The 20,343-nt window shown below is 45.4% G+C and overlaps 1 protein-coding gene and 1 non-coding gene across 4 annotated transcripts in view; both read right to left on the reverse strand.

Moving 5' to 3' along the window:
• Window positions 1-20,343, reverse strand: part of LOC119166716 (uncharacterized) — a 178,329-nt gene that overhangs the window by 48,534 nt on the left and 109,452 nt on the right. The gene's annotated exons all lie outside the window — the stretch shown is intronic.
• On the reverse strand, window positions 5,106-8,730 carry LOC119176085 (uncharacterized). Its single transcript, XR_012888476.1, has one exon. It is a non-coding gene; the product is annotated as an uncharacterized LOC119176085 (transcript).

Below are 20,343 nucleotides of genomic sequence, written 5' to 3' on the forward strand. Positions count from 1 at the left end.
TATTCAGGCAGTGCAGAACTACAACTGTGATTGCTTCTTCGGCTGCTGTAGCTTTTTCCCCAGTTGTCAAGGATGCACTGGGAGCGGCGTTGCCTTTCGAGAATTAATCAAGCGCAACTTTACAGAGTTTCGGCGCGGCCATCAAGTCCCATATAAGGGCGTTGATTGACACAGAGCACAAATTACCCAGCAATACGTGTAGGCAACGTATTTCAAGGGGGTGACTTTGCATTGCTAGGAAACAACACGCACAACGAAATTCGGGCAGTGACACTGAATGCGAGGAACGAAAACTTTACCGACGATACAGGTCAGCTGGTAAAGTTCCACCTTGAACACTAGTGCTTTTTTCTCTCCTGGCCGAAAGATTTGGGGGTATACATTTCCTCCGCTTCCTTTCAGGTGCCGGTAAGGCTGCACTTGCCCAGTATCTTACTTTGTGTGCGAAACGTCTCGCGTTTGTGATTGCGCCCCTACAGAAAGAAGGCTGGTAGTTTCTGTTGCATTGTGGTCCCACACCACCAACGTGAATCAACGCGAAGGAGTTGGTGGCGGCAGTGAAATTCCAGTGACTCGCATCAGAATGCCCAAAACAGACAACCGACAGGCTTGAAGGGTGCACAGTAGAGCGTAAGTAAACTCGTGTTGCATGCGCTGGCAGTTCTCGTCAGAGTCCACGCATTCTGAGAAATGTATTATAGTGCACTACGCTCTGAACAAGACCGCAGTTCATGCCTTCATAACTAGTGAACCGATCACTTGAGATTATGTGTGGTACGAGGCTGCTCCTGTTCGCGCCAGTGTAAGTGCTGCAAACATGAATGCACGCATTATGCTGCACAGTGAAATATTCTGTAGTTCTGAACATGTACGTAAAGGGAAATGACGGCTGCATGCTTGCAAATAACAGAAGACACCTTGCTGCAATGCTATCGTTTCAGGAAGCAGTGCAACGAAAGCTATGAGAAAAAAGGAAGATCACTAGTTTTTGCATGTACTCAGGTTTTATAGCGCTTATATGCAGTGAACAAGCTATTTCTATGTGCGTAGGTATAGTCTGGTCCCAGGTGCATTTTCGATTGAGAGCAAGTGAACACTTCTCAAAAATGATCTTGCCCTTTCAGATTTTACGGTAATACCTCTCCAATTAGAATACTTCATTGCTATCAAAAGTCACAGCGCAACTGTAATGTAAACCATGATTGAGAGAAAGTCTGCCTGAAAAATAACACATACGAAATCATGTTGCCAACGTGCAGCATAATTTACAAGAAAAATTACTTATTTCTTCTAGCAAGCATATGTGGATGTGTGCAGTAAACCAAAAAAATGTTGACTAAAAGCTGTCACTGCGTCAGAGCTGCTTGACACATGGAGCTGAACAGAAAAATCATTCCCATAGGCATGCAGTCACTCTCATTCCACATTTTAAGCGGAATGTCTTTGACTTGTGAAACGCGCTTGGCTCTGACGTGGGCTACACCGTCTACATTTAACTGAGATTAACGATGTCTTCTGTGATCGGGCAAGTTGTCACAATGATGCGTTTTCTAAGACTAGTCCATTCATGGGTGTGACGAGAGGCCATTGCTCAAAACGACCACTGTACCGGTCGTTTACTATATTTTGCTATTACTTTACCTTTACTTACTCGCTTCACAAGCATATACGCATGGGGATGGGTGGGGTGTCTCACGACTATGCATGTACACAATTACACAATCTGCTCGAACTAGCACCGATAATCATGTCACATAAAAAAAGTCATGCCTCTGCTTCTCCCCCCCACCCGCCCCCCCCCCCCCCCCGGAAAAATTTCTGGCTACGCCTCTGCCTGCTAACAAAGTCTCACGCACTTCCTTTGAAAAAAAAAAAAACGTGTTTCGTTTCAATATTTAAAAATAAAATTGTGCAGGTTGGTTGGGTCATGGCAAATGTTGAGAAAAGGACGAGCCACCGTGCTCATTGCGAAGCCCACCCGTATAAGCCCAAGAGGGTGGGCTTTGCGATGAGCATGGTGGCTCATCCTTCTTTTACAGTAAATATGCTAATTTTTATTGATAATATGTGATATATATACGATTTAAATTTGATTAGAAATTATTTCACTAAAATCACTATTCTTTTGAACCTAAAATTCACTATTCGCACAAGCCTACAATTCTATGTTAATGTATTCAAATGTGGCTTTAGACATTGTACGTGCAGAATCCATCATAACATGGGTGATGTCACTAACAACGCAACATGGGCCACTAGAAAACACTGTATGACGAATTCAATAGTCAGACCAGACCAAGCTGCGTGATAAGTCAACAAGGCCGCTTTCGGTGGCCACTCGGGCCAGCTCAGAGTGCCTGTCTGAACGCATGCACTACAGGGTCCGACAAGTTGCAGTGCAACAGCGGGCTTCCCAGTGCAGTGTGCGAGGTATGCTCAGGATGTTTGAAAACAAGCTAGCAGCTAGCAAAACATACAAACCAGGAACATGAAAAAGTCTGGTCATGCACAATGACTCCATCTAACAACACAAAAACATGCCAAACGTCCCAGCCATTTTGGCGGCCATATCAAATGTACTAAAAAAATTGTGCCGATTTTCTGCATTGAAAACAGTGAATTGCTAGAATATTTCAAAGAGAAGTAACTTTTTGATCATGTGGCTGCCCTCTGAGCTTTCCGAAATGTCGTTTGGGTTTTGTTCGTGGAAAATTTTTTCTTTAAAGTACCGATTTTTCTTTCTATACCAAATATGGTCTACATGTTAAGTAAAGGTACTTGTGTGAGGTGTTTGAAGCTCAGTTGTATTAGTGCAATTTTAGTGTCCAATTAAAAATCCCCTTTATATCTGAATCAATAGCAAATAAGCAGTTTTTTCTACATGGCAAGTTTTATCATTACAATTTTAGTTTTAAGGAAGAAAATAATTTTTGAACTTTCCCATTGGCGCCCATCTTCCCATTTGGTCATACGACAGCTGTCGCCTTGAAATTCCCCATTGCCGTCAATGGGAAATTTTAAAAATTATTTTTTCCCTTAAAACAAAAAATGTAATCATAAGAGTTGCCACATAAAAAGAACTATTTGCTTCCAACTTAAGTATAAACGTGATTTTTATTTGGACTACCACATGGTGCAAATTGCATCTCAATATGGACAAAAATGACGATTTTGTGAAGTTTGTGATTTTTTCTACAATGTTTAGCAGGTCGAGAGGTTTAAAAATATTTCTTCCTTCAAAATATACCTTTTGTGGAGTAAGTATTCACTACTCAAATATTCAGCAAGCACAAAATCGAGTCAACTGGCGGAACATGGGAGAAGCCTTTGTCCTGCAGTAGACGTAGTAGGGCTGATGATGATGATGATGACTCAAATATTCAGATAAAGTGCAGTATCGCAATAGAAAAAAATGCAAACCTAACACATTTTGACTAACTTCTTAGAGGCGTATTTGCCAGAAAAACTACACTAATGTTACTGAGCTTCAAACACCTTACACAAGAACCTTTGCTTAACGCGTAGACCAAATATGGTATAGAAGGAAGGAGCGGTACCTTTAAAATAAAATTTTTCACAAACAACTCCTAAAGGACATTCCAAGAAGTTTAGAAGGAAGCGACAAGACAAAAAAAATTTTTTCTGTCAGAAATGTTCTGCTGTTTCACTGTTTTTAATACAGTAAATCAGCACAATTTTTGTCAAATACATTTGAGATAGTCGCCAAAATGACTAGGACATTTGGCATGGAATGACCCTATGTAAATATAATCAGCAATTTCACTTCCTTTTTTTTTTATGCTCTGATGCCAGTAGACCTAGTTCCTCGCCAGACAAAGATAAAAATGAGTAGCTTTAGCACCTAGACCCGCAATAAAAAAAAATCTTTGGCTACCTATCTAGCTGTTTCACCAGAGAATGTAGAGTGTAGGTCAGGAAAAAGAAATCACATGTCCGCGTGGTTTTTTTCTTTGTCAGTTCAAGGGTGCTTCACCAGGTCACATGAGAAATTTGAGTTAGACACTAGAACTTGTAGCGTGCCACAGCTTTGTACAACAAGAACTTTCTCGCTTTGTTCACTACGAGCTGCAAAAGCATGATGCATGGAGGTGAGCTCGAAACCTTTGCCACTCGCCCAATGCAAACTTCGGAAACCAAATTACTTCCCTGCCCTTTTCAGCATAGGGAGCAACACAGAGCTGGAGTGTCACAAGATCCAAACGCATTAACATATCATGCGCATGCAACGTTGACATGCCTAAGCCAGGACGTGCAGTAAGTATTGGAGTGTCATTTCCACGTTACCAGTAGTGTACTGTTTCTGTGGCATAAATCCCTCTATGTGCCCACATCTGGAGAAGCTAGCATGAATATTGTATGCTTACCACGGCACTCTGTGTCTTACCGCTGGAACTGCTTTAAAGGGCCACTCACCATTGGACAGTTTTGAGCTGACAAGCGCAATGCGTAGACGAGGCGTTCATGATCACGTCTGCCAAAATTTGCAACGCTACGCGCCGTGGAAATGGGTCAAATTTCAAGATGAAAGCTGCTTCCCCTCCCCTCTGCCGGCGCACGCGTAGAGAATGAGGGCATTATGTGGGCGTAGGAATGGCCCTACGTACACGGCAATGCAGTGACGTTAGTCATCTACGTAGACGACTCTGCTCTGATGTCAACAGTATACGATGTGAAATGGCAAAAATTATTTAACACAACGTGCGCAGTTTATGTATTCAGTGGTGATCCAGCCACTTCAACTTTTGGAGCAATTTTTGGAGCAGAGAAAATGCTCTTTTGGAGCACCTTTGTATCGGCACTCGATTTTGGAGCAGCAATTGTAGCAGCAACTTATTTTACAAAAATACATCTCTCATTATTGCTGAAACTAAAGCTGTGATAGCAACCACAGTTCTATAAAACCGTATTTGTCTCAATTCTCAATTATTAATTAGAGTGTCACGTGCATGCCGATTTTAAAAGCCACCAAGAAATGGACCAGTCCATCAGATTTAATGCACTACTGAAAATGAAGGTAGTGCAGGTGTAGCATTAGTTTATTAAAGTACACTAAAAGCTACGACGAAAATTCCCAGAAACCGAACTGTAAGGAGAGTTTTGAACTTTCATTTATTTACAGAAGAAAGATGTGCATGTTGCAGCATTTACGTCCTCTTGCTCACCTTCTTGCTTAGTTCTTCCAGCTGTGAGAGGGTTTGGCTCAAAGGGGAGTTGCCTTCAGCTAATAAAGTTTGCCCAGCTTCAACTTGTTCCAGGCTCTTAGAACGCAGACCAGAAGAAATTATGTCTTCTGCTCGTTTCAGCAATGCCCTACTTGAGGTGACCTTTTCTTCCAAGTTCTTACGAAGTCGCTTTTCGTCGACATCAGCACCAGTGTCTTGGTCTCCAAGCCTTTTCCTGCTTTCTGACTGCTGTGCACTTGCAGTTCTCTCTGTGTATCGGGCTCTAGATCTCCTTACACTTTGCAGAAGCTCTGTAGACAAGGGAACTTTAGTGGCATCTCCATCATACCTGCGGAGGTATGTCTTTGTCTGGCGCAACCCGTTAATGCTTGCAATGCATAATGAGTAGCGGTTCTCATAAAAGCGCTTATTTTCGCTAAATCCTCGTTCGCAGTCTGCGTTGCCATGTGGCAGGCACAGCAGACACTTGACAAGCCTCGACAATAATGGATACTTTGGTTGACCTCCAGGAGACTTCAGTTCAAATATTTTGCCCCAACGAACATCAATTCTTTCACCTCCAAGTGCCAGGAGGTCACTGTTTGAGTCACACTTTAACATATGCCACTCATCGATGGCTGAGGAAACTTCTTCATGTTTGATTACCTGTGGAAGCTGAGACACAAGGTACTTCAGTGCTCGCACTTCCGATTCAACATTTGTTGACTGCCAATTGAGGAGGCTAGCAGATTGAAGAACTCTATTGTCGAGTGGAAGCTTCTGAAAAAGATCCTTGGCACAGGCCAAGTAAAAAGCACGTGCTCCAAGATAAAACCGCTTCTTCTCACTAGAGTCCCACTCAAGCATTGATTTTTCAGTATCTGTACCAACTTCCGGCCTTGATTTCCAAAGGGATGCATCCATCACATCTAGCCTTTTCAGTTGTTCAGCGGTCTTGTCTGCAAAGGCTTCATGACGAAGAAACCGACTGAGGACTCGTTGGACTAGAACAATAAGTTCAACGTGAAGTATGTGCAAGAGCGGCTCTTGCTTTTGGAAGAGCAGCTAAAATCCACTGAAAAGCTGCGCACAGTTCTTAAGGAACAACACTTTGGCCAAAAGTTGTTTCTCAGAAAATGCCGACACAAGCTTGTTGTGTAGGCTTTGGGTGTCAGGTCGTTGACGAGATGAATTGCCCTTAAAAAAATAGGTGCGAAGCGCTTCAAACTGTTCCTCAACTCGGCAAAGTGAGTCTTGTAGCGTCAGCCAGCGATTAGAAACGTGGCGCAGAAATACATGACAAGAGATTCCCAAAGTATCCTGGCATTCTCTGAGTGCTTCAGCACGGACAGCACCTTTGAAGTAGTAGTAAATATTTCTCACTACTTCTTCTACATCTAAGCCAAATGCATCCAGGCCTCTGCCAAATGCATTGTGAACCTTATGAAGATTGCAGTTGCCAATATCAATCAAACTTGGTGCCACATGCTTCTGAAGCTTGTTTCTTACGCTCTTCATAACATTAGGGCCATCACTGAAAAAGCAAACAAGTCCTTGCTTTGGAAGATCTGCTATTGCTTCTTCTATGCAGCCAACAATTATTTCAGCGGTTGCACGCCCAAGATCAAATGACTGGACATGTTCAACAACAACTTCCTGTTGGCTGCTGGAAAAATAGCGTACCAGCACATCTAGTTGCTGCACCCTTAGCTCTGGCTTTGGCGTCTCATCAATCATAATGGAAAAATAGACATTTGGCTGGCACAGCTCAGTCACCACTTGTCCTTTAAAGTAGGGACCCAGTCCATCTGATACAATGCGGGCCAACTTTATTCTGCCGCAACTAAACTTTTTGGCAATGTCACTGTCGGGGAACATGCAGTGATAAATCGAAGTTGCCGTGTCTCCCCATGAAAAAGGAATTCCCTTGGCCACAACAGACAAAGCAAAAGTAGTTTCTGCCTTGCTGACTTGGTGCTCAAGTGATGTATTAGCAGACCCGTTGGAGAAGTCCAGTGTGCCTTGCACCAATTTGGGTGGAAGAAGATTCCCGTCCTTGTCTCTGTGTCTAGCAGCTGCATCAATATGTTTCTTCATCCCAGCATGACGCTTCACTGCTGCCGCTCCATGCTGTGCGCAAGAAATGGTGCAGTTGCAAAGAATACAAAATGCATCTGTATTTCGGGTTCCACTCTTGCACCACCGACTGATCGGATCATTATTGGAGTCCACCTCGTTGAGTACAGAGGCGTTGAACTTGGTGTTGCGATCTGAAAACATGAGCGAAACGAACTTTATGACAGTAAACTTTGCCAAGTTTTTTTTCAGAGCGTGAATATAGGTAAAAGCAACAGGGTAGACAGAAAGAGCACTGACTTCTAACTTTATATCACAGAGTGGCAAGAATATATATGCCCAAAAAAAGGATGATTAAAAACATGACAAAATACAAGCCTAGTCAATGCGTCAGTATAAAAAACTTGCAAATGTGACTACGCACCAACTAGCCCAAGGTTCCGCTCTTGTAAATTTTCCCACGACAAAGGCACGCTAGTAAAAAGAGCACGTAACTACTAGATTTATTTTTAGGGTAGCCCGTAACATAATGCCAACCTTACTTCATTGGAAGATCTAAATGCCAACTCTAAGGCACCAACACCAAATATTTGCGCAAGCATTTTGGGTACAGCCTCGACAAATGGCGCGAATCGGGATGCCAGTTGTCTGTCGACCATTCACACCTAAAACTCGCGACCAACTTACAGGAAGTTGCCATGCGGATGACGCGTGGGTCTGACGGCCGCAGACAAACGCATTGCCCCAGCTGGCAAGGCGGCATAAGGCGCTAATGTATGTTGGAGGTTTGCTTCCTTCCGGCGCGGCGCGCGATGACCAGAGCAGAAATCGACAACAATGTTTTCCTTAAATTAAATATTTAAAAAAGCTGATTGGGAACGGCACGTCACGAATAGCGGATTCCCAACGATCGGCGGCTGCTAATGCGGTAACATTACGGTGCTTATTGACTTGCTTGTGTTGACATGGTCGACGCTCAATCACTCTTTTCCGACTATTCTACAAGCAGCTCGCACGGTGGGGCGCCCGATCCGTGACGCGCCGGCAGCACATACGGCCCATCTAGCGATCTGCTAACGTCAACAAAAGCGACCCGCCTGCAGAAATTCTTTGTGTATTCCGCGTCACTCGCTCGTTCGTTTCGCACTATTATATGTTCCGAACGGTAGCATGTAGGAGGTGTAACTGCTGCATGCCGTACGAGCGATTGCGCGTTTCAAATGCGGATATTCCGCACTACGAAACAAGGCACGGCGCACATTCCTAAGCCTACGTACAGCGCTCGGACACTCCGAACACAAAAACCATCAGTAGCGAGAAATCGGAAGAACTATAGGCAAGTTGCAACTTCTGTACTGATTCAATAGCAAAGTGCGGCCGGTAATAAATGCCAGCAGCGCTACGCGATCGCCTAAGCATTCACTAAAGTATTTCACGGGCGCTATTAAGAAATGCCACAAAATTTAAAAAGAAAGGGACTTACTTTTGTCCATTTCAACAGCGGGGGGATGACAAACATTCGCTGACTGGTTGTTCACAAGCACATGGCGCACATGCAACGACACGACGTGCTGTGCATGAGCGCGAAAACCTACAGAAAACACCCGAACGACACCGACGAATACCAAAGCTGCAAAGCACATGGTAAACAGTTGCCAACTTAGAAAAAAATTCACTTGTTGCCAACTGCAAAATGAACATCCGCTAAAGTCGGGTTCTTTCGTGCAACTTGGCGCATTTGGCGCAAACAAAACAACACTTGCGCAGTAAGGCGCAGGAAGGTATAATTGTAGCAAATTGGCGCAAATGGCGCAGCTGGATCACTACTGTGTATTTGTTGCTTTAGGAGTATAATAAAACTTGAAATAAATAATGAGACGCAAAAACACATTGCGTGCGTTTTTCTTTCATTTTTTCCCGTGAAATGCTACGAGATGCGGGGCTAATGTGCCAGCGTTTCGCATGCGTTCGTGTCCCCGCGGTCAGCGCATCGAGCAGACGACCACCGTGGAACGCTCTTACGCTTTCGCGCACTCATTGTCTCATCTATTTTACCGCGTCTAAGCGAGCGTTTCCAAACAATCCCGCAGAAACAGGGAGAAGACCACAAAATAACGCTGGTCAACAAACCAACGCCGCTCGCGTGCACGGGGACTGGGCTTGTTCGGGCACGTCATGCACACATCACTTCTTGGTCGTATGCTGGAGACTGTGGGGAAGAGATTTGGCTTGCGAAGGCTACGCGGAGGAGCTGCAAGGGTTCCCAGCTCGCCTCCTCTCACCCTGGTTTCGCGCTGCTTCAAAAAACCTGTTTTTTCCGCTCGTAATGAACCGATTCGAAAAATTTTTGTGGCAAAACGTTCCTCATTGGACACGCAACAACTTCCACTGTCTAACTAAAATTCGGTATGGGGCCTGGTGAGTGGCCCTTTAAGGGACGATGCATCAAAAAACACGTCAAGCAGTGTCAGAGCTGGCCCTCACACAATACGAGAACACGAACAGACACAAAATGAAGGCAGCTTAGTCTCACATCTCATTGGAATCTAAATAATAAAATAAAAAAATGTGTACAGATTACATTTGTATGTTTTAACATTAGTATTACCTTGAATCTTCTATTCGCTACAGACTGCACGAATTACACACGTTGCCTCCAAAAACTGTCGCAGTGTCACATCTAGTACTTTATTTTATTTATTGATATATTTATTAGAACGCAATAATTTACGGATTTTGAATACCTTCTACCGAAAACGAGAAAACCGCAAGTGGACATGGAGGAGCCCTAATGGCGAAAATAAGAACGAAATAGACTTTATAATGAGTGCACACCCTGGAATCGTGCAGGATGTGGAAGTGATTGGCAAGGTACGATGCAGTGACCATAGAATGGTACGGTCTCGAATTCGCCTAGACTTGAAGAAGGAACGACAGAAACTGATACGCAAGAAGCCAATCAATCAGCTAGCACTGAGAGGGAAAGTACAGGAATTCAGAGTGTCACTGCAGAACAGGTACTCGGCTCTCAGTGAGGAAACCAACCTTAGCGTAGATACAATGAATGATAATCTGACGAGTATCATTATGGAGTGTGCAGTGGAAGTTGGAGGCAGGGTAGTTAGACAGGACAGTGGCAAGCTTTCACAGGAAACGAAGAACCTAATTAAGAAGCGTCAAATCATGAAAGTGTCAAGTACAACAGACAAAATAGAACTGGCAGAGCTTTCGAAGTTGATTAATAGACGTAAAGTATGCGATGTAAGAAGGTATAACATGGAGAGAATTGAACACGCTCTGAAAAACGGAGGAAGTGTCAAAGCATTGAAGAGGAAACTTGGGATACGTAAAAGTCGGATGTATGCACTAAGGGACAAAGAAGGCAAAATAACTACCAATATGGATAGGATAGTTAAGATAGTGGAGGAGTTTTACAGGGATCTGTACAGTAGCCGAGACAACCACGACCTTAATACTATAAGAACTAGCAGTAACCCAGATTACACCCCACCAGTATTGATAGAAGAAGTCAGAAAAGCTTTGGAGAACATGCAAAGGGGCAAAGCTGCTGGTGAGGATCAGGTAACATCAGATCTGCTGAAAGATGGAGGACAGATTGTGTTAGAAAAACTAGCCACCCTGTTTACGAGGTGTCTCCTGACGGGAAGAGGACCAGAGTCTTGGAAGAACGCTAACATCATCTTAATACATAAGAAAGGAGATGACAAGGACTTGAAGAATTACAGGCCGATCAGCTTGCTCTCTGTAGTATACAAGCTATTTACAAAGGTAATTGCTAACAGAGTAAAGAAAACATTAGAATTCAATCAACCAAAGGAACAAGCAGGATTTCGAACAGGCTACTCAACAATTGACCAAATTCATACTATCAATCAGGTAATAGAGAAATGCTCAGAGTATAACCAACCACTATACATAGCCTTCATAGATTACGAGAAGGCGTTTGATTCAGTAGAAATATCAGCCGTCATGCAAACACTGCGGAATCAGGGCGTAGATGATGTATATATAAACATTCTGGAAGAAATCTACAGGGGATCAACTGCTACCATATTGCTTCATAAAGAAAGCAACAGAATACCAATCAAGAAGGGTGTAAGGCAGGGGGACACAATCTCCCCAATGCTGTTTACCGCGTGCTTACAGGAGGTTTTCAGAAGCCTAGAATGGGAACAGTTAGGGATAAGAGTCAATGGAGAATACCTTAGTAACCTGCGCTTTGCCGATGACATTGCATTGCTGAGTAACTCGGGGGACGAATTGCAACTCATGATTACGGAGTTAGACAAGGAGAGCAGAAAAGTGGGTCTTAAAATTAATCTGCAGAAAACGAAAGTAATGTACAACAACCTCGGCAAAGAGCAGCGCTTCGAGATAGGTAATAGTGCACTTGAAGTTGTAAAAGACTATGTCTACTTAGGGCAGGTAATAACCGCAGAGCCGAACCACGAGATTGAAGTAACTAGAAGAATAAGAATGGGGTGGAGCACATTCGGCAAGCACTCTCAAATTATGACAGGTAGATTGCCACTCTCCCTCAAGAGGAAGGTATATAACAGCTGTATCTTGCCGGTACTTAGCTACGGAGCAGAAACCTGGAGACTTACAAAGAGGGTTCAGCTTAAATTGAGGACGACGCAGCGAGCAATGGAAAGAAAAATGGTAGGTGTAACCTTAAGAGACAAGAAGAGAGCAGAGTGGATTAGGGAACAAACGGGGGTTAAGGATATCATAGCTGAAATCAAGAAGAAGAAATGGACATGGGCAGGGCATGTAGCGCGTAGACAGGATAACCGCTGGTCATTAAGGGTAACTGACTGGATTCCCAGAGAAGGGAAGCGGGTTAGGGGGAGACAGAAGGTTAGGTGGGCAGATGAGATTAAGAAGTTTGCGGGTATAAATTGGAAGCAGCAAGCACAGGACCGGGTTAACTGGCGGAACATGGGAGAGGCCTTTGTCCTGCAGTGGACGTAGTCAGGCTGATGATGATGATGATATTTATTTGGCAACACTGTCAATTCTCTTATGAGAGTCTTTACAGAGAGGGTAACATGAAAATAATAGAGCAAAAGAAGAACACCATTAGCACATACACAAGTACAGGTTAGATCAAGATCAAACGCCACACTTGTACAGATAGTCTCCAAGATACTGCTTTGTACTGCACGTTGCTGCCATTGTGTCGGGGTGGCAGGGCTTGTCAAGCTGCAGATATTGCAGCTTTTACCTTGCTATCCTCACCATGTTATGATAGATTCCCCCTTTTCTATTTGACCTTTGTTCAAACCGTATATATTATTATGTATCGAATATCGTCAAATAAACCAAATCTCAAATCTCAAACCAAATCTCAGGTCAGTTCAAATTCTGACAAATCATTATGTTGAAAGACACACACGGACAAGTCATTCCCATTTCAATTGCATTAGAAAAAAAACAGTATTTGAATCTATTGGTATGGGTCCTGTACGCTTGACCCGGCTGTGGTTGCTTCTTGAGCTCCGTTTACCTGGCGAAAGTAAGTACACTTCATTGCTAATATTTAGAGTACGATTTAGAATTTGAAATAATAGTTTTAGATGATTTTTCTGCCTGCACGTTTCTGACAAACCCAGACCAGCAGAATAGAGCATATCTGTAACTGAATGTCCTTCGACACCGGGAGCATATAAATCGCACTGTGTACATTTAAATTTTTTCTATTTGTTTCTTTAAATAATATTGATGAGGACTCCATACCGCCGACACATACTCAAGAAGTGGCCTTATAATGGTATTGTAATCAGTAAGTTTCACATCGGCTGTTACACCTTCTGATTTTCGTAGGAAACATAGCCACCCATATGCCTTTAAATAAACACTGTTAATGTGTACGTTCTATATAAATTTTGCATTGTCACTAATCCTAGATATTTAAATTGTGTAGTATTTATTAAACACAATTCTCTGATGGTATATGAAAATAAAAGACGGCTTTTCTTTTTTGTAATATGTGTGTGTCAATTTAGAATAACTAATTTCCACATTTCATTTTTGTTTCATTTGCTCAACCTCTGTAAATATTCTCACAGGAGTCGTGACGTCAATAAAGAAACAGACAGTACAATAAAGATTAAACTGTTTATTTGGGTGAACCTATGCCCAATAAACGGAAAGTCGTATCACAGTAGGAGACTTGCACTGTTAGCGGCGAACGGAGCGTCGAACGTCTATCAACTGACAAGCGGCAAAGTGTGTCGGCATTTATAGCCTTGACATCCAATATTCTAGCGTTATCACTAGCTGCTACGTTGGTTCCAGAATAATCTGTTATTTTCACGAAGTGGGCGTAATCTTAACAAAACATCTACTACAGCCTCGAAGCCTCTCGAACATCGTAGACGCGGTTTGCGCTGAATGTAGTGTAACGGTATGATAACAAAACTTGAGGAAAGGAACGTGGCATTGCCCCCCCTCTGAAAAAGGCATCGTCCCGATGCTACAATAATACAAGAAAGTACAAGCAATGGATGATAATACAGCAATAATACAACAACAAAATACACTGTTTCATTTCCTGAACACACACGACACGTCTTGAGGCGTGCGAAATGGACGACTTCAGGTAGCGATGGGCGTCGTTGAGAGTTCGTGATGCCGTCAGGGACAACCTCGTAATCAAGTTAGTTGAGACGCCGACTTACCCTGTATGGTCCAGAATACCGTCGCAGAAGTTTTTCCCCGAGTCTACGTAGGCATATCGGCGTTCATACCCAAACACGTTCACTGGGCTGGTATTCCACGAAACCTTGTCGAAGATTGTAACGGTGGCTGTCAGTCGTCTGTTAATTCATGATACGAAGGCAGGCGAGTTGTCGGGCTGCTTAGGTGTGCTGAAGGTACTCACTCGCATCGAGGTTTTTTTTCGACGATGACGTTCGGCAACATGCCGTCAAGCGTTGTTGCCGGGCTCCTTCCGTAGACCAATTTGTATGGAGATATCTGCGTCGTCTGCCCCGCCGTGTTGCATGCGAAGGACACGTAGAGAAGAATGGCGCCCCACGTCTTGTGTTTGACATCGACGTACATTGCCAGCATGTCGGCGATGGTCTTGTTTAGCCATTCGGAGAGGACGTTGGCCTGCTGGTGGTAGGAAGTCGTCCGGCGGTGGCTTGTCTGACTGTATGCCAAGATAGCTTGAGCTTGGTTAGCAGTAAATGCCCATTCTCTGTCGGTGATGAAGGCCTCTGGGGCGCCGTGACGTAGGACAATGTTTTTGATGAACAACTTGGCTACCTTGGATGCACTGCATTTGAATAGGGGTTTTGCCTCGGCGTAGCGGGTAAGGTAGTCGGTAGCTACCAAGATCCACTTGATTCTGAAAGTTGATGTCTGGAGCGACCCCAGTAGGTCTATACCGATCTGCTGGAACGATTGGCGAGGTGGCTCGATAGGCTGGAGAAGTCCGGCTAGCCTAGTCGGCGGTGTGTTTCGTCATTGACAGTCTCGACATGTTTTCACCTAACGAGTGATGTCGGCGGCAAGTCATGGCCAGCAATACTTTTATTCTCGCGAGTGTACGGGAAACAACGAGGTGTCCAGCCGTCTGGTCGTCGTGTAAAGCATCCAAAACTTCTGGATGTAACGCTGAAGGTATTATGAGGAGGTAATTGGCCTGAAGCGGTGAAAAGTTTTTCTTGACGAGGACGCCGTTACGTAAAACGATGCCAGTCCTTGCTTGAATACCTTTGGAGCAACGGCAGCCTTGCCCTCTAGGTATTCCACACAGCCCTTGATTTCAGGGTTGGCACGCCGTGGTTCTGCAAAATAATCGACGCTTAAGGTTCCCAGGAAGCAGTCACCATCCTCGTCTCGCAGCGGTGGGTCGACAGGGGCGCAAGACAGGCAGTCCGCGTCAGAGTGCCTTCACCCCGACTTGTAAACGATCGTGATGTCGAATTCCTGAAGTTGCAGACTCCACCGTGCGAGGCAACCTGAAGTGTCCTTCAAGTTAGCTAGCGAACAGAGGGCATGGTCGTCGCTCACAACTTTGAAAGGCTTGCCGTAGAGGTAGGGGCGAAATTTCGACGTAGCCCAGAAGATGGCGACGCATAGTTGACTTCCGCATAGTTGACGAATAGTTGACTTCGGCCTTAAATAGTGAACGGCTCGCATAACTGATGACCCTTTCAAGTCCGTCAATCTTCTGCACCAGGAGGGCTCCGAGCCCTACACTGCTTTGCGTCGATGTGGATTTCCGTGTTGGTGTTTTCGTCGGAATGAGCAAGTATTGCTTCCTCCAATGGGCTTTCCCCTTTGAACTCGATGTATATCTTTGTCCAGTTAGTGAGTGGCTCGGCGATGCGGGAAAAATTTTTGACGAAATGCCTGAGAAATCGACGCACGGCCTTCTTGTTGGCGGTTGACGAAAATACAGCGATGGATGTTGTCTTCTACTGGTTGGGGCGTGCTCCGGACTTGCTTATCACGTGTCCCATGAACAAGAGTTGCTCTTTTGCAAAGGGACACTTTTCTGGCTTCAAAGTGAGTTCCGAGATTTTTATTGCTTGAAGTACAGCTTCAAGGCGCTGTAGATGGTTGTCGAAGCTTGAGGAAAACACGACGACATCGTCCAAAAACACGAGGCAAGTCTGCCCCTTCAATCCAGCGAGCACGGTGTCTATAACACGCAGGAACGTCGCAGGCGCTGAGCAAAGACCAAAGGGCATGACCTTAATCTCGAAGAGGCCGTCTGGTGTTATGAACGCAGTCTTTTCTCGGTCTCTCTCATCTACTTTGATCTACCAATTGCCTGTCTTGAGGTCCATCGATGAGAAGTATTTTGCGTTATAGAGTCGATCAAGGGCGTCGTCTATTCGGGGGAGAGGACATACGTCCTTTTTCATTATCTTGTTGAGTCGGCGATAGTCATAGCAGAAGTGTAGTGTTCCATCCTTTTTCTTCACTAACACCACAGGTTGCGCCCATAGGCTCTTTGAACGCTGGATGATGTCACGAAGCCTTTCGTCGACTTGTTTCTTTATGGCCTTGCGTTCTCGCGCCAGAACTCTGACGGAGTAGCCTGGCATTTTATTTTATTACAATTCGATGTTTCGCGACAGCGTTCTGCCAAATTCTCAATGACGACGAAAAGCAGTTCTTGAATTTCAGGAGCAGGTGTTTGAGCTGCTCTTGTTTATGCATCGCAAGGCTCGGATTAACGACGAAAGCTGGTTGAAGGGTTTCAGTGGTGAGAGTAGATTCGGCGGAATCGGTGAGGATGAAAGCGGTGCTGGCTTCCAGTATTTCTTCTATGTAGGCAACTGTGTGCCTTTGCTCACGTGCTTGTACTCGTTGCCGAAGTTCCTGAGCATCACTTTTGCGTTCCTTCCTCGCAGCCTAGCTATTCCTCTGAGGACGCAAATTTTGTGGTTGATCAACAGGTGCTGGTCGCCTCAACGATGCCTTGCATGTCTGTTGATGTTTGAGTGCCGACGAAAATGCAGACACTGGACCGAGGAGGAATGGCGACTTGGTTTTCCAGCACATTCAAGGCGTACCTTCCTGACGACAGGTTCGGCGGCGGTGCTTTATCTGTGAATAGTGTTCTCGACTTTGTTCTCAGGTCAATGATGGCACATAGAGGCATAAGAAGTCCATACCAAGGATGACATCTCTCAAGGAATGCTGTAGTATGACGAAACTTGCGAGGTAAATCTTCCTGTATTGGTGACTCTGGCTGTACAGATTCCTGACGGCGTAACTTAGTGACCTCCAGCAGTACGAATTTTGGGGCCTTCCCAGACTGTCCTAACTTTCTTCAATTTCACGGCAAACGTCCCACTGATGATGGAATAGTCCGCTCCAGTGTCGACGAGAGCTGTGACACTGTGGCTGTCGATGAGGACGTCGAGGTCGCTAGTTCGTCGCCTTGCGTTGCAGTTGGGTCGTGGCGTCAGATCACAGCTACAACGATTTGTACCACTGCTTCGATGTTGCATCGCCAAGTATTCAGCTGGCCGCAAAGTATTGACGTCAGAGTTGCGTTCGGGAACCGGCACGTTCTGAGGCTTCGCCGCGTCACCATCTTCAGCGGCGGCGGAGGAGGAGGATTTTCGGCAGTTTGTCGACAGCAATTGCACCTCCATCTGTTGCTGCCCTTAGTTACGGGGCAACGCGACCAGCCCCGGTTTGGGTTAGTGTGCTGCCGACGGTGCGGTGACATGTAGCAGCTTGGCGAGCGTGAACGAGATGATCCCCGCAGTGTCCTTCGCGTTCCAGCGAGATAGTCGGCGATGTCTTTGGTCTTTCACCACACTATGGACGCGGCACACTGATGGGAAAACCACGTAGTCCCATCTGGCAGTACTGACAGCGGCGGTACGTGTGTCTGCCTTCACCACAGTGGTAGAGTGGGCAGTGGTCAGAGGCGCCAGACGTCAGTTTTGCTTGAAGAATAGCACTGGCCAGCCGGTGGGCAGTATGATGTCGGCAATGGTGGCGGCGGTGCATGGCACAAGAATTGTGGTGGGGCAGTGTCCTGATGAGGGCGTGGAGGAGCATTGCGGCACACTGCAGCGGCATAGCTCATTGCTTGCGGTTCAGGCTGCGGTACTTCTGGGATTTCAAGCGACTGCTGAACTTCTTCGTGGACAATGTCGGCGATCGAATTGGCTTGAGGCTGCGTCGAAGGCAACAGCTTTCGCAGCTCCTCCCGCACGATCGCTCAAATCGTCTCAAGCAGGTCGTCGGTACTAAAGGCATCGCCGCAGTTGAATGAGGCGCGGCGGTTGTACTGAGTTGTGCGCATCTCAAGCGCCTTTTCTATAGTCGTGGCCTCCGTAATAAATTCGCTGATAGTCTTGGGCGGGTTCCGGACAAGTCCCGCAAACAGCTCTTGCTTGACCCCCCGCATGAGAAACCGGAGCTTCTTTTCCTCAGCCATGGTGCTGTCGGTGTGTCGAAAGAGCCGGCTCATCTCTTCAATGAAGATAGTTACACATTCATTAGGGAGTTGCACCCTTGTCTCCAGCAATGTGGCGGCCCTTTCCTAGCGGATGACGCTTGTGAACGTGCTCAGGAACGTCATTCGAAAGAGTTCCCAGGTTCGTAGGGTGGATTCGTGGATTTCGAACCATGTCTTTGCAGCGTCTTCTAAGTAGAAGTAGACGCGGCGTAATTTTTCTCCGGGGTCCCAGCTGTTCAAGGTGGCAACTCAGTCTATATTTCAATCCAGCTTTCCGGGTCCTCGCCTGATGATGCATGGAATGTTGGAGGTGCCTTAGGCTGCCGGAGAACGCCTGGGGCGGGCTGAATGGGTGCGGTCATCGTTGCTGCTGTTGATTGCGGGATCCGGGGCTGCCTGGCTGTTTCAGAAAGGGACCCATACTCTAGTTGCAGTCCCCTCTGTGTGCGGCTTGCTCGCTGCTAAGAGCTGGCTTCGGTGTCTTCTTTGCCGCTAGGGCTGGGTTCGCGGCTTGAAGGGGGCATACTTGAAGGGGGCAGTCTAATTGGTATGTATATCATTATGATTGTTGTGTATCTATTTGCATACTAGAAATAATCCTTTATTATTATTATATGTGTTACAGTATTTGCACATGTACCTTTTGTATTTTCTAGTTTGTATTTTGTATATTTTGTATTTTTAATTTGTATCCTGCAAATGCTTACGACGACCTGCCTGCCTCACTGTATCTGGAGCAAAGGCCCTTTGTCAGCTTTTAGCCTTTTGCCTTGGCTCCATTTTCTATACTGGCACAGAAAGAAACTAAGAAATAAAGGGGGTATACGGAATATAAAAAAATCAGCACCTCCACCAGATGTTATGAGGTCACGACACCGACGAAGAAGCAGACAGTACGTTGAAGATTAACGTGCTTATTTGGGCGAACCTGTGCCTGGTAAACGGAAAGTCGGATCACAGTAGCAGACTTGCACTGATAGCGGCGAACGGGGCATTGGCCTTCGATCAACTGACAAGTGGCGAAGCATGTTGCCATTTATACACTTGTCATCGAATCTTCTAGCGTTACTGCTAGCGGCAACGTAGGTTCCAGAATAACCTGAAATGTTTACAAAGTGGGCGTAATCTAAACAAAACGATCTACTACAGCCTCCAAACTTTTCGATTGACTGGGGTTTAATGTCCCAAAGCCACCATATAATTATGAGAGACGCCGTAGTGGAGGGCCCCGGAAATTTCGACCACCCAGGGTTCTTTATTGTGCACCCAAATCTGAGCACACGGGCCTACAACATTTCCACCTCCACCGAAAATGCAGCCGCCGCAGCCAGAATTAGATGCCGCGACCTGCGGGTGAGCAGCCGAGTACCTTAGCCACTAGACCACCGCGGCGGGGTACCCAAACTTTTCGAACATTGTAGGCGCGGTTTGCACTGAACGTAGTGTAACTGGGTGATAACAAAACTTGAGGAAAGGAACGTGGCAATATCTGTTAATTATAACTTGATCCTCTTAGTTTCGTACAGTGAAATAAAACAAAGAGTCACCTGGGAACAGTTCAAGTTGCACACCTGGCTCCATGACAGCATAAATGTCATTAAAGGGCACTGAAACACTTTTTTGAGTAACCTTGGAATTAATTCAGTGGAAAAGTGTATTACCTCACAAATTGAACGCTGCAAAAATTTTAAGAATCTGCCCAGTAGAAGCGGAGTCGCAAAGATTTGTCACACGCTGCAATAACATTCTCTCTTCTCTCGTCCCGCAAAAGCGCTGGAAGTTGAGCGTGACCTTGAGCATTTTATTCTTCCAATACGCAACTTTTTCAGTGCAATCGCACGCGCGCGTGTGGACAAGTGACGGTTTTTGCGGCGACCTATGTAACAATTGAGCGCGCCATGTTCAAATCAGCGAATGGCTAATAGATGGCTTACTGGGCTTATTTTCTGTGATTTTTCGAAAGAAGAGAAAGCTATATTTAACTGACTTTAATAATTTATTGTGAATTCTAGGCCATGTGCTACACTATAATATTTGGCTTTAGTGTTGTCGGGAGCCTCTAATACCGATCGGCAGCGTTTTCTGACCATCCTGAAAAACTGTTGCAGGGCCCCTTTA

This window comes from Rhipicephalus microplus, unplaced genomic scaffold, assembly GCF_043290135.1.
Source record: "Rhipicephalus microplus isolate Deutch F79 unplaced genomic scaffold, USDA_Rmic scaffold_12, whole genome shotgun sequence".
Lineage (NCBI taxonomy): Eukaryota > Metazoa > Arthropoda > Arachnida > Ixodida > Ixodidae > Rhipicephalus > Rhipicephalus microplus.